Raw genomic sequence first — 14,521 nt, 5'->3', positions numbered from 1 at the left:
GAACGGCTAGCATTTCTTCCCCATGGCGTCGGTGGGGTGGATAGTGTGGGATGTGGCAATGGTTTGGTCGGGGAAATGGCCGCCGGCAGCGTCCCTTTAAGAGGCTCGAACGCCATCTCGCCTTCAATGGCCTGCCACTACAACGCCGCCTCGCTGCGCACGCTCGCGGAAGCCGAGGCGCGCCATTAACGCGGCCCTGCAAAGGCTGCAGCGCGCCGCTCGCAAGTAATGCCGCAGAAGACGATCCAGTTGTGTCCCTGCCAGGCGGGCCCGTGCAAGGACCGAGCAGACACTTTGCGCGTCCGCTCAGCATCCGCACGGACGGCCCGATCACTATGCGTCGCGCCGCTGGAGGTAGTGCCAGACGCATTTTCGGTCACGGTGGACACAAAAGGTCGCTCAGCGTCCATTTGCGTCGCGCCGCTGGAGATGCCCTCATGCAAAAAACTTTAGCTCCGTTCGAAGGATGAATGTGGATGGATTTGGTGGGAAGGAAGAATTTAGATGGGTTGTAGCCTGATAACCCACAAGTATAGGGGATCGCAACAGTCTTCGAGGGAAGTAAAACCCAAATTTATTGATTCGACACAAGGGGAGGTAAAGAATACTTATAAGCCTTAACAACTGAGTTGTCAATTCAGCTGCACCTGGAAAAGCACTAGTAACAGGGGTGATGTGAAAGTAGCAGTAATATGAGAGCAATAGTAACAGTAACACAGCAGATATAAAGAATACGTAGGCAATGGCACCCGAAAATAGTTGATACTACTTCCAATGACATATAGAACGAGTATATGATGATGAAAGATGGACCGGGGTTCCCAGCTATCTACACTAGTGGTAACTCTCAAATAACAAGTGACAAGTGTTGGGTGAACAAATTACAGTTGGGCAATTGATAGGATTGAAATAGCATTAAGACAGAACATCAAGATTATTAATCATGTAGGCATGTTTTCCATATATAGTCATACGTGCTCGCAATGAGAAACTTGCATAACATCTTTTGTCCTACCAGCCGGTGGCAGCCGGGCCTCTAGGGAATCTACTGGAAATTAAGGTACTCCTTTTAATAGAGCACCGGAGCAAATCATTAACACTCCGTGAAAACATGTGATCCTCATATCTAAGCCTTCCCCTCCAGTTATCCCGATTCTTTGTCACTCTGGGGCCTCGGGTTCCGGACATAGACATGTGCAAACAACTTGTAGATACAATCTAAGCAATAAGTATAGAGCTTAAATCTAAGATCATGACACTCGGGCCCTAGTGACAAGCATTAAACACAAAAAGATTGCAGCAACAATAACTTCACAAACTTTATAGATAGACTAATCATAATGTAACAATCCATCGGATCCCAACAAACACAACACCGATTACATCAGATGAATCTCAATCATGTAAGGCAGCTCATGAGATCATTGTATTGAAGTACATGGGGGAGAGAGTACCAACTAGCTACAGCTAGAACCCGTAGTCCATGGGGGAACTACTCACGGAGCATGATGGAGGCGGTGGCGTCAATGGAGATGGCTTCCGGGGGCACTTCCCCGTCCCGGCGGCGTGCCGGAACAGAGATTCTGTCCCCCGAAACGGAGTTTCGCGATGGCGGCGGCGCCCCTGGAGTCTTTCTGGAGTTTCGTCAATTGGTATCGCGTTTTTAGGTCGAAAGGGGTCTTATAGGCGAAGAGGCGGCGCGGGGAGGTGCCTGGGGCCTCCTCACCATAGGCTGGCGCGGCCAGGCCTGGGGCCGCGCCGCCTTATGGTGTGGTGGCCCTCTGGCCCGCCTCCGACTCTCCTTCGGTGTTCTGGGGTCTTCCGGGAAAAATAAGATGTTGGGTCTTCGTTTCGTCGAATTCCGAGAATATTGCCCGAACAGCCTTTCTGGAACAAAAAACAATAGAAAACAGGAACTGGCACTGTGGCATCTTGTTAATAGGTTAGTTCCGGAAAATGCATGAAATCATTACAAAGTGTGAGCAAAACATGTAGGTATTGTCATAAAACTAGCATGGAACATCAGAAATTATAGATACGTTGGAGACGTATCAAGCATCCCCAAGCTTAGTTCCTACTCGCCCTCGAGTAGGTAAACGATAAAAAAGAATAATTTCTGTAGTGACATGCTACTTACATAACCTTGATCATACTATTGTAAAGCATATGAGATGAATGAAGTGACTCAAGGCAATGATCTATAGTTGCTAACAAATAGATAACATATAGCAAAACTTTTCATGAATAGTACTTTCAAGACAAGCATCAAAAAGTCTTGCATAAGAGTTAACTCATAAAGCAATAAATTTAAAATAAAGACATTGTAGCAACACAGAGAAAGATGTAAGTTTCAGCAGTTGCTTTCAACTTTCAACATGCATATCTCATGGATAATTGTCAACACAAAGTAATATGATGAATGCAAATAAGCAAGTATGTAAGAATCAATGCACAGTTGTCACAAGTGTTTGCTTCTAAGATGGAAAGGAGTAGGTAAAATGACTCAACATAAAGTAAAAGAAAGGCCCTTCGCAGAGGGAAGCATGGATTAAATCATGTGCTAGAGCTTTTTAAGTTTTGAAATCGTATAGAGAATATAAAATTAAATTTTGAGAGGTGTTTGTTGTTGTCAACGAATGGTAGTGGGCACTCTAACTACCTCATCAACCAGACTCTCAAGAGCGGCTCCCATGAAGGACGTTATCTCTACCAGCAAGGTAGATCATCCCTCTTCTCTTTTATTTACACATGTATTTTAGTTTTATTTATGGTTGACACTCCTCCCAACCTTTTGCTTTCACAAGCCATGGCTAACCGAATCCTCGGGTGCCTTCCAACATTCACTTACCATGAAGGAGTGTCTATTTGCAAAATTAAGTTGCTTACTGATAGATCAGGGCAAAGCATGTGAAGAGAATTATTAATGCAAGTTAATTAATTGGGGCTGGGAACCCCGTTGCCAGCTCTTTTTGCAAAATTATTGGATAAGCGGATGAGCCACTAGTCCATTGGTGAAAGTCTGTCCGAAGTAAATGACAAGATCAAAAGATAAAACACCACATACTTCCTCATGAGCTATAAAACATTGACACAAATAAGGAGTAATAAAGTTTTGAATTGTTTAAAGGTAGCACATGAAGTATTTACTTGGAATGGCAGAAAATACCACATAGTAGGTAGATATGGTGGACACACATGGCATAGGTTTTGGCTCAAGGTTTTGGATGCACGAGAAGCATTCCCTCTCAGTACAAGGCTTTGGCTAGCAAGGTTGTTTGAAGCAAACACAAGTATGAACTAGTAAAGCAAAACTTACATAAGAACATATTGCAAGCATTATAAGACTCTACACTGTCTTCCTTGTTGCTCAAACACTTTTACCAGAAAATATCTAGACCTTAGAGATACCAATCATGCAAACCAATTTCAACAAGCTCTACGATAGTTCTCCACTAATAGGTTTAAACTACATGATGCAAGAGCTTAAACATGATCTACTTGAGAGCTCAAAACAATTGCCAAGTATCAAATTATTCAAGACAATATGAAGTATTTTCTGTTTCCAACCAAATACCAATAAGTGTTGCGGTTTTCAACTCCGCCATGAACATTAAAAGTAAAATGAAGAACACAAGTGTTCATATGAAAAGCGGAGCGTGTCTCTCTCCCACACAAGGATTGCTAGGATCCGAATTTATTCAAAAGCAAAAATAAAAGCACACAGACGCTCCAAGTAAAGCACATAAGATGTGGAAGAATAAAAATATAGTTTCACTAGAAATGACCTGATAAGTTGTTGATGAAGAAGGGGATGCCTTGGGCATCCCCAAGCTTAGACGCTTGAGTCTTCTTGAAATGTATCCCCAAGCTTAGACTTTTCACTCTTCTTAATCATATATCATCCTCCTCTCTTGACCCTTGAAAACTTCTGCCACACCAAACTTCTCATAAAGTTCATTAGAGGGGTTAGTACTCAAAGAACTTTAATCCACTTTGGTCTTGTAGTGAAACATTGCAAGAACTCAATAAAACATTAGCTACAGCTCTCCACGTCTAGAAAGCCTTGTTTAAAGTCCACAAGAGACAATGCAAAAAAACAGAGACAGAATCTGTCAAAACAGAACAGCCAGTAAACACGAATTTTTAAGAGGTACTTCCGTTGCTCAAATCAGAAAACTCAAAACTAATGAAAGTTGCGTACATATCTGAGGAACACGCACGTAAATTGGCAGATTTTTATGAGTTACCTACAGAGAGCCCTGCCCAAATTCGTGACAGATAGAAATCTGTTTCTGCGCAGAAATCCAAATCTGGTATCAACCTTCTATTAGAGACTTCACTTGGCACAACAATGCAATAAAATAAAGATAAGAAGAGGTTGCTACAGTAGTAACAACTTCCAAGACACAACAAAATAGTAGCAAAATAAAGACATGGGTTATCTCCCAAGAAGTGCTTTCTTTATAGCCATTAAGATGGGCTCAGCAATTTTAATGATGCACTCGCAAGAAATAAGAGTTGAAGCAAAAGAGAGCATCAAGAAGCAAATTCAAAACACATTTAAGTCTAACCCACTTCCTATGCATAGGAATCTTATACACAAATAAATTCATGAAGAACAAAGTGACAAGCATAGAAAGATAAAACAAGAGTAACTTCAAAAGTTTCAGCATATAGAGAGGTGTTTTAGTACCATGCAAATTTCTACAACCATATTTTCCTCTCTCATAATAATTTTCAGTAGCTTCATGGATAAACTCAACAATATAACTATCACATGCAGCATACTTTTCATGATCTACCAACACATAATTTTTATCAAGCTCAAAAATAATGGGATCAAAACTTTCGAATCCACTTTTATCAATAATATAACAAGATGATTGATCATTCTCAAGAGATATGGGACTCCTAGATAAAGTCAAGACCTTTTCAATCCCATTTTCATTAGTAGTACAATTAATATTATCAAGTAACATAGGACCATCATCTAGAGATTTATCATTAACATTTGCCAAGCAAAACTCTTTAGTACCATGCATTTCGATATCAGGCATAAACAAAGCATTATCATAAGATTTATCAAAATAGCATGGATTATCATAGATAATAGTAGCATAATTATTCTCACAAGTTTTACTCATAGGGAATATTTCAAGAGAATCCACAGGAACATAACATTCATCCTCCTTTGGTAAGCATGGAGGACAATTAAATAGTGTAAGAAATAAAGAGTTACTCTCATTAGAAGGTTGGCATGGGTAGCTAATCCATTCTTCCTCCTTTTGTTCATCACTCTCCTCTTCTTTTTCATCCAATGAGCTTTCAGGTTCATCAATTTCCTCCTTTTTTTCATCCAATGAGCTTTCAGGTTCATCAATTTCTTGTTCCACAGGTTCCTGCAAATTGTGAGTGCATTCTTGTGCATTAATGAGTCTCTCTTTATAATCAATGATATAAGGATTATCACTGTAACTTTCTATGCAAAAATTAAGGATAGAAGAGACATAATCTTTAAGGTCCTTACAAACAACACAAGTTTCATAATTTTTAGACATGAAGGATTCGATCTCAGAAGCTCCCATAAATAAGACAAATTGTTCTACCTCTTCGAACCCAAGATGAATATAGCTATTCCAATTATAGTTCTTAATTAAAACTTCCTCACTAAATCCACATTGAAATTTAAGATGTTTAGTATCCTGTTTAGAGCAACAGTTTATATCATGGCGTTTAAGAAAGATTTTAGCAATTGTATTCAATTTTTCTATCACAGCACTCATAACTTTTCCCGTTCTTGATTCTCTATAATTATTATATAATTCTATAAGCTCCAAATAGGTTGTGGGTTTTTCCATAACAACAAATTTTAATTTTTCGGTTTTTCAAATTTTTATGGATTTTCGGGTATATAGGAAAAATAAAACAAAACAAAAACAAGCTAAACAAAAGTAAACTAGGCAAAATAATACTAGACAGAAATAAACTAAGCAAAACAAAATAAAATAAAAACAGAGAGAGAGAGGTAGAGTGTACTCCCCAGGTGAACTTATGAGTAGAGCTATGCCTCCCCAGCAACGGTGCCAGAAAATAGTCTTGATAACCCACAAGTATAGGGGATCGCCACAGTCTTCGAGGGAAGTAAAACCCAAATTTATTGATTCGACACAAGGGGAGGTAAAGAATACTTATAAGCCTTAACAACTGAGTTGTCAATTCAGCTGCACCTGGAAAAAGCACTAGTAACAGGGGTGATGTGAAAGTAGCAGTAATATGAGAGCAATAGTAACAAGAATACGAGTAATAGTAACACAGAGGCAATGGCACCAGAAAATAGTTGATACTACTTCCAATGACATATAGAACGAGTATATGATGATGAAAGATGGACCGGGGTTCCCAGCTATCTACACTAGTGGTAACTCTCAAATAACAAGTGACAAGTGTTGGGTGAACAAATTACAGTTGGGCAATTGATAGGATTGAAATAGCATTAAGACAGAACATCAAGATTATTAATCATGTAGGCATGTTTTCCATATATAGTCATACGTGCTCGCAATGAGAAACTTGCATAACATCTTTTGTCCTACCAGTCGGTGGCAGCCGAGCCTCTAGGGAATCTACTGGAAATTAAGGTACTCCTTTTAATAGAGCACCGGAGCAAAGCATTAACACTCCGTGAAAACATGTGATCCTCATATCTAAGCCTTCCCCTCCAGTTATCCCAGTTGCTGTCACTCTGGGGCCTCGGGTTCCGGACATAGACATGTGCAAACAACTTGTAGATACAATCTAAGCAATAAGTATAGAGCTTAAATCTAAGATCATGACACTCGGGCCCTAGTGACAAGCATTAAACACAATAAGATTGCAGCAACAATAACTTCACAAACTTTATAGATAGACTAATCATAATGTAACAATCCATCGGATCCCAACAAACACAACACCGATTACATCAGATGAATCTCAATCATGTAAGGCAGCTCATGAGATCATTGTATTGAAGTACATGGGGGAGAGAGTACCAACTAGCTACAGCTAGAACCCGTAGTCCATGGGGGAACTACTCACGGAGCATGATGGAGGCGGTGGCGTCAATGGAGATGGCTTCCGGGGGCACTTCCCCGTCCCGGCGGCGTGCCGGAACAGAGATTCTGTCCCCCGAAACGGAGTTTCGCGATGGCGGCGGCGCCCCTGGAGTCTTTCTGGAGTTTCGTCAATTGGTATCGCGTTTTTAGGTCGAAAGGGGTCTTATAGGCGAAGAGGCGGCGCGGGGAGGTGCCTGGGGCCTCCTCACCATAGGCTAGCGCGGCCAGGCCTGGGGCCGCGCCGCCTTATGGTGTGGTGGCCCTCTGGCCCGCCTCTGACTCTCCTTTGGTGTTCTGGGGTCTTCCGGGAAAAATAAGATGTTGGGTCTTAGTTTCGTCGAATTCCGAGAATATTGCCCGAACAGCCTTTCTGGAACCAAAAACAACAGAAAACAGGAACTGGCACTGTGGCATCTTGTTAATAGGTTAGTTCCGGAAAATGCATGAAATCATTACAAAGTGTGAGCAAAACATGTAGGTATTGTCATAAAACTAGCATGGAACATCAGAAATTATAGATACGTTGGAGACGTATCATAGCCATCTGCTTAATCACCCTCCTTCGGTCGACATGTTTTGCTGGACAATAGGTGAATAAGGTGTGACTATAAAATGTGGGCCGGATGCTGTTACTGTATTATATACTTCCTCCATCTAAAAAAGATTCTCAACTTATAAAATAAATAGTTAGTAAACCATATAACCAAAAATAGTTGATAAAACGAGTTTAACAAAACCCTTATAAAATAAATATGGTTCCACCCATCAACTTCACTATCTCTAAATAATCAACTAGCCAATCCACAGGATCTTGCAATCCGTCGAACTTTTTGTAGTTGTGAGGCAACTTGAATCTAGAAGGCACTCAAGTTATGCGAACACGTCGGGTAAAGAAAAGGAGTCCACACAAGTCCTCATCACTAACTTCTGGTGAGTGCTGACGTTCTCGTGTTCTAGTTTGGCGGTTCCTCTCCTCTCGTGCTCTATCGACTCGAGCTTGGGTCACCGTGTTCCTTGTGTCACCATCTCTTGGGGATCTCGCGCCGCCACCGCAGTGGGTCGAGGACTATTTTGTCTTGGACTATTTTTGCGTGGAGCACTTTCGGGTTGTGGCGCAACTTCTCTTCCTACTATTGCTGCCCCCATAGTACAGACTCCTGCCATAGTCATCTGGTACAATGACTCTCCGGGATCTTCTTGAGGTGGTTTGGATGCCATTATGTAAGCGTGTGTCGCCATATACCCTGCCTCCGGGGTTTTCGGGATGATGTTCCCTCTCGTATCTATTGACATAAAATATATGTCGAGATTCTGGATCAAGTTCTCCCGATTTGCCTCGGGCACGTTTGCTAGTCGAGATCTTTCTTTTGAACGGGTGTTCCTGTGACTATCTCCCGAAGTTCTCGATTTTCGACTCAGGTTGGCCCTGCGCTCACTTGATGCAGTATATGCAGCTCTTCTTTCATCAAGTATCACCATTTGTTTTTATAGCTCCCGTTTAGAACGAGCGATTTTATATTGATAAGCTTGCAACGCCTGCAGCGTAGCTGTAGTGGTCATCAGCTCCTATCCATCCATGGCTTTCTGAGCTCTATCCACGCTTCCTGCGGCAGCTGCACTTTTTCTCGTGGCGTGGTTTTGATGTACTTGTTGCCGGTTCCACGCGTGAGATCTGCGGGATCCATGTAAGGATTTCCCAAATCATCGAAAGCCTCAGACTCTTCATCCTCTTGTCTACTTGTTCCACCGATTGCATAGACTTGGTGATATATTGCAGTTGTGTTTTCATCATCCTCAGGGTCGGTGACACCATCGTATAGATCGGCGAAGACCTCCCTACTATCAGCAGAGGTGTCGATGAAGTCGAAGTTGGTGAAGCCATGGTTGTTGAAATTGCTGTTGAAGCTTTCCGAGTCGCTTTCCAGATCGGAATCCGTGAACGACCCGAAAGTCATGTCTCCGAACAGATCGGTGATTGCCCCGCCGTCGGCTGGCTTGGTGAAGCGTGGCGGCGAAAATTCCTCGTTGCCTGACTCGATGGATGATGCTGATGATCCCGAGAAATTGGAATCGACCGCTGACGGTCCAAAAAAAATCGGTGCCGCAAGACGATGCGATCCTTCTTTCCCGACGAGGAAGCAGAAGCTCCCGAACGTCATCTCCGTCGACTCCTCCAGATCGGCATATGCATGAAAACGAGCGAGAGGGTGAGGAACGAAATCGGCGAGATCAGGTTGAACTCGTTTACCTCCGACAATCGCGTTGCTTGCAGTAGATGATGATGTTGACGATGCCATCAAAATCACGACCTTGCAACCTCCAATCCCCACAGACGGCTGATGCGTGCAGTTAACACACGTCCGTTGGGAACCCCAAGAGGAAGGTGTGATGCGTACAGTAGCAAGTTTTCCCTCAGAAAGAAACCAAGGTTTATCGAACCAGTAGGAGCCAAGAAGCACGTTGAAGGTTGATGGTGGCGAAATGTAGTGCGGCGCAACACCAGGGATTCCGGCGCCAACGTGGAACCTGCACAACACAATCAAAGTACTTTGCCCCAACGTAACAGTGAGGTTGTCAATCTCACCGGCTTGCTGTAAACAAAGGATTAAACGTATTGTGTGGAAGATGATTGTTTACGAAGAACAGTAAAGAACAATTGCAGTAGATTGTATTTCAGATGTAAAGAATAGGACCGGGGTCCACAGTTCACTAGTGGTATCTCTCCCATAAGATAAACAGATGTTGGGTGAACAAATTACAGTTGGGCAATTGAAAAATAAAGAAGGCATAACAATGCACATACATATATCATGATGAGTACTATGAGATTTAATCAGGGCATTACGACAAAGTACATAAACCGCTATCCAGCATGCATCTATGCCTAAAAAATCCACTTTCAGGTTATCATCCGAACCCCTTCCGATATTAAGTTGTAAACAACAAACAATTGCATTAAGTATGGTGCGTAATGTAATCAACACAAATATCCTTAGACAAAGCATCGATGTTTTATCCCTAGTAGCAACAGCACATCCACAACCTTAGAACTTTCTATCACTGTCCCAGATTTAATGGAGGCATGAACCCACTATCGAGCATAAATACTCCCTCTTGGAGTCACAAGTATCAACTTGGCCAGAGCCTCTACTAGCAACGGAGAGCATGCAAGAACATAAATAACATATATGATAGATTGATAATCAACTTGACATAGTATTCAATATTCATCGGATCCCAACAAACACAACATGTAGCATTACAAATAGATGATCTTGATCATGATAGGCAGCTCACAAGATCTAATATGATAGCACAATGAGGAGAAGACGACCATCTAGCTACTGCTATGGACCCATAGTCCAGGGGTGAACTACTCACACATCGATCCGGAGGCGATCATGGCGATGAAGAGCCCTCCGGGAGATGATTCCCCTCTCCGGCAGGGTGCCGGAGGCGATCTTCTGAATCCCCCGAGATGGGATTGGCGGCGGCGTCTCTGGAAGGTTTTCCGTATCATGGCTCTCGGTACAGAGGGTTTCACGACGAAGGCTTTAAGTAGGCGGAAGGGCGGAGTCGGAAGAGTCACAGGGGACCCACACGGTAGGGCCGCGCCGCCCTAGTGTGGCGTCGCCTCGTGGCCCCACTTCGTTTCTCCCTCGGTCTTCTGGAAGCTTCGTGGAAAAATAAGCCCCTGGGCATTGATTTCGTCCAATTCCGAGAATATTACCTTACTAGGATTTCTGAAACCAAAAACAGCAGAAAACAGCAACTGGCTCTTTGGCATCTCGTCAATAGGTTAGTGCCGGAAAATGCATAATAATGATATAAAGTGTGTATAAAACATGTGAGTATCATCATAAAAGTAGCATGGAACATAAGAAATTATAGATACGTTTGGGACGTATCAAGCATCCCCAAGCTTAGTTCCTACTCGCCCTCGAGTAGGTAAACGATAACAAAGATAATTTCTGAAGTGACATGCTATCATAATCTTGATCAATACTATTGTAAGCACATGAGATGAATGCAGCGATTCGAAGCAATGATGAAGATAATGAGTAAACAACTGAATCATATAGCAAAGACTTTTCATGAATAATACTTTCAAGACAAGCATCAATAAGACTTGCATAACAGTTAACTCATAAGCAATAAATTCTTAGTAGAAAGCTTTGAAACAACACAAAGGAAGATATAAGTTTCAGCGGTTGCTTTCAACTTCAACATGTTTATCTCATGGATAATTGTCAACACAAAGTAATATAACAAGTGCAATAGGTAAACATGTAAGAATCAATGCACACAGTTTACACAAGTGTTTGCTTCTAAGATAGAAAGAATAGGTAGACTGACTCAACAATAAAGTAGAAGAATGGCCCTTCGCAGAGGGAAGCATGGATTACTATTTTTGTGCTAGAGCTTTTCATTTTGAAAACATAGAAACAATTTTGTCAACGGTAGTAATAAATCACATGTGTTATGTATAAGACATCCTATAAGTTGCAAGCCTCATGCATAGAATACTAATAGTGCTCGCACCTTGTCCTAATTAGCTTGGATTAACACGGATTATCATTGCATAACATATGTTTCAACCAAGTGTCACAAAGGGGTACCTCTATGCCGCTTGTACAGAGGTCTAAGGAGAAAGTTCGCATTGGATCGCTTTTGATTATTCTCAACTTAGACATCCATACCGGGACAACATAGACAACAGATAATGGACTCCTCTTTAATGCATAAGCATTTAACAACAGATAATATTCTCATAAGAGATTGAGGATTTGCGTCCAAACTGAAACTTCCACCATGATTCATGGCTTTAGTTAGTGGCCCAATGTTCTTCTCTAACAATATGCATACTCAAACCATTTGATCATGAAAATCATCCTTACTTCAGACAAGACAAACATGCATAGCAACTCACATGATATTCAACAAAGGTAAAAGTTGATGGCGTCCCCAGAAACATGGTTACTGCTCAACAAGCAACTTATTAAGAAATAAGACACATAAGTACATATTCTTCACCACAATAGTTTTTAAGGCTATTTTCCCATGAGCTATGTATTGTAAAGGCAAAGAATAGAAGTTTAAAGGTAGCACTCAAGTAATGTACTTTGGAATGGCAGAGAAATACCATGTGGTAGGTAGGTATTGTGGACACAAATGGCATAGTTTTTGGCTCAAGGATTTGGATGCATGAGAAGAATCCCTCTCAATACAAGGCTAGGCTAGCAAGGTTGTTTGAAGCAAACTCAAGTATAAAATGGTGCAGCAAGACTCACATATGAACATATTGTAAGTATTATAAGACTTTACATCGTCTCCTTGTTGTTCAAACACCTCAACCAGAAAATATCTAGACTTAGAGAGACCAATCATGCAAACCAAATTTTAACAAGCTCTATGTAGTTCTTCATTAATAGGTGCAAAGTACATGATGCAAGAGCTTAAACATGATCTATATGAGCACAAAAATTGCCAAGTATCAAATTATTCAAGACATTATACCATTTACCACATGCGGCATTTTCCGTTTCCAACCATATATCAATGAACGAAGTAGTTCAACCTTCGCAATGAACATTAAGAATAAAGCTAAGAACACATGTGTTCATATGCAACAGCGGAGCGTGTCTCTCTCCCACACAAAGAATGCTAGGATCTGATTTTATTCAAACAAAAACAAAAACAAACAGACGCTCCAAGTAAAGCGCATAAGATGTGACTGAATAAAAATATAGTTTCACTAGAGGTGACCTGATAAGTTGTCGATGAAGAAGGGGATGCCTTGGGCAAAGGCATCCCCAAGCTTAGATGCTTGAGTCTTCTTGAAATATGCAGGGATGAAGCATGGGGGCATCACCAAGCTTAGACTTTTCACTCTTCTTGATCATATTGTATCATCCTCCTCTCTTGACCCTTGAAAACTTCCTCCACACCAAACTCGAAACAAACTCATTAGAGGGTTAGTGCATAATTCATATATTCAGAGGCGACATAATCATTCTTAACACTTCTGGACATTGCACAAAGCTACTGAAAGTTAATGGAACAAAGAAATCCATCAAACATAGCAAAACAGGCAATGCGAAATAAAAGGCAGAATCTGTCAAAACAGAACAGTCCGTAAAGACGAATTTTCCAGGGGCACTTAACTTTCTCAGATGAAAATGCTCAAATTGAATGAAAGTTGCGTACATATCTGAGGATCACGCACGTAATATGGCAGATTTTTATGAGTTACGTAGAGAGAACCCTGCCCAAATTCGTGACAGCAAGAAATCTGTTTCTGCGCAGTAATCCAAATCTAGTATCAACCTTGCTGTCAAAGACTTTACTTGGCACAACAATGCGATAAAATAAGATAAGAGAGGTTGCTACAGTAGTAACAACTTCCAAGACTCAAATATAAAAAAAAAGTACTGTAGTAAAATAAACACATGGGTTATCTCCCAAGAAGTGCTTTATTTATAGCCATTAAGATGGGCTCAGTAATTTCAATGATGCACTCGCAAGAAATAGAAGTTGAAGCAAAAGAGAGCATCAAAAGCAAGTATGAAACAAATTTTAAGCCTAACCCACTTCCTATGAAAAGGAATCTTGTAAATAAACAAATTCATGAAGCATAATGCAACAAGCATAGAAAGATAAAACAAGTGTAACTTCAAAAATTTCGGCATATAGAGAGCTGTTTTAGTAACATGAAAATTTCTACAACCATATTTTCCTCTCTCATAAAGATTTTCAGTAGCATCATGAACAAACTCAACAATATAACTATCAAATGAAGCATTCTTATCATGAGCTATATGCATAAAATTATTACTCTCCACATAAGCATAATCAATTTAATTAGTTGTAGTGGGAGCAAATTCAACAAAGTAGCTATCATTATTATTCTCATCAAGTGTAGGAGGCATAGTATAATCATCACAAAATTTACTCTCCATAGTAAGCGGCACTGATACGTCTCCGACGTATCGATAATTTCTTATGTTCCATGCCACATTATTGATGATATCTACATGTTTTATGCATACTTTATGTCATATTTATGCGTTTTCCGGAACTAACCTATTGACGAGATGCCGAAGGGCCAGTTCTTTGTCTGCTGTTTTTGGTTTCAGAAATCCTAGTAAGGAAATATTCTCGGAATCGGACGAAATCAACGCCCAGCATCTTAGGATTGCATGAAGCTTCCAGAACACCCGAGAGCCGCCAGAGGGGGGCCACAGGCCCACCAAACAGTAGGCCAGCGCGGCCAAGGGGGGGCCCGCGCCCCCCTGTTGTGTCATCGCCTCGTTGACCTTCTGACGCCGCCTCTTCGCCTATATAAAGGTCCCTGACCTAAAACACGATACGGAAAAAGCCACGGTACGAGAAACCTTCCAGAGCCGCCGCCATCGCGAAGCCAAGAT

This window comes from Lolium perenne, chromosome 2 (assembly GCF_019359855.2).
Source record: "Lolium perenne isolate Kyuss_39 chromosome 2, Kyuss_2.0, whole genome shotgun sequence".
NCBI classification, from domain to species: domain Eukaryota; kingdom Viridiplantae; phylum Streptophyta; class Magnoliopsida; order Poales; family Poaceae; genus Lolium; species Lolium perenne.
The sequence above is the reverse complement of the archived record's forward strand: the minus strand, read 5'-3'. Positions refer to the sequence as shown.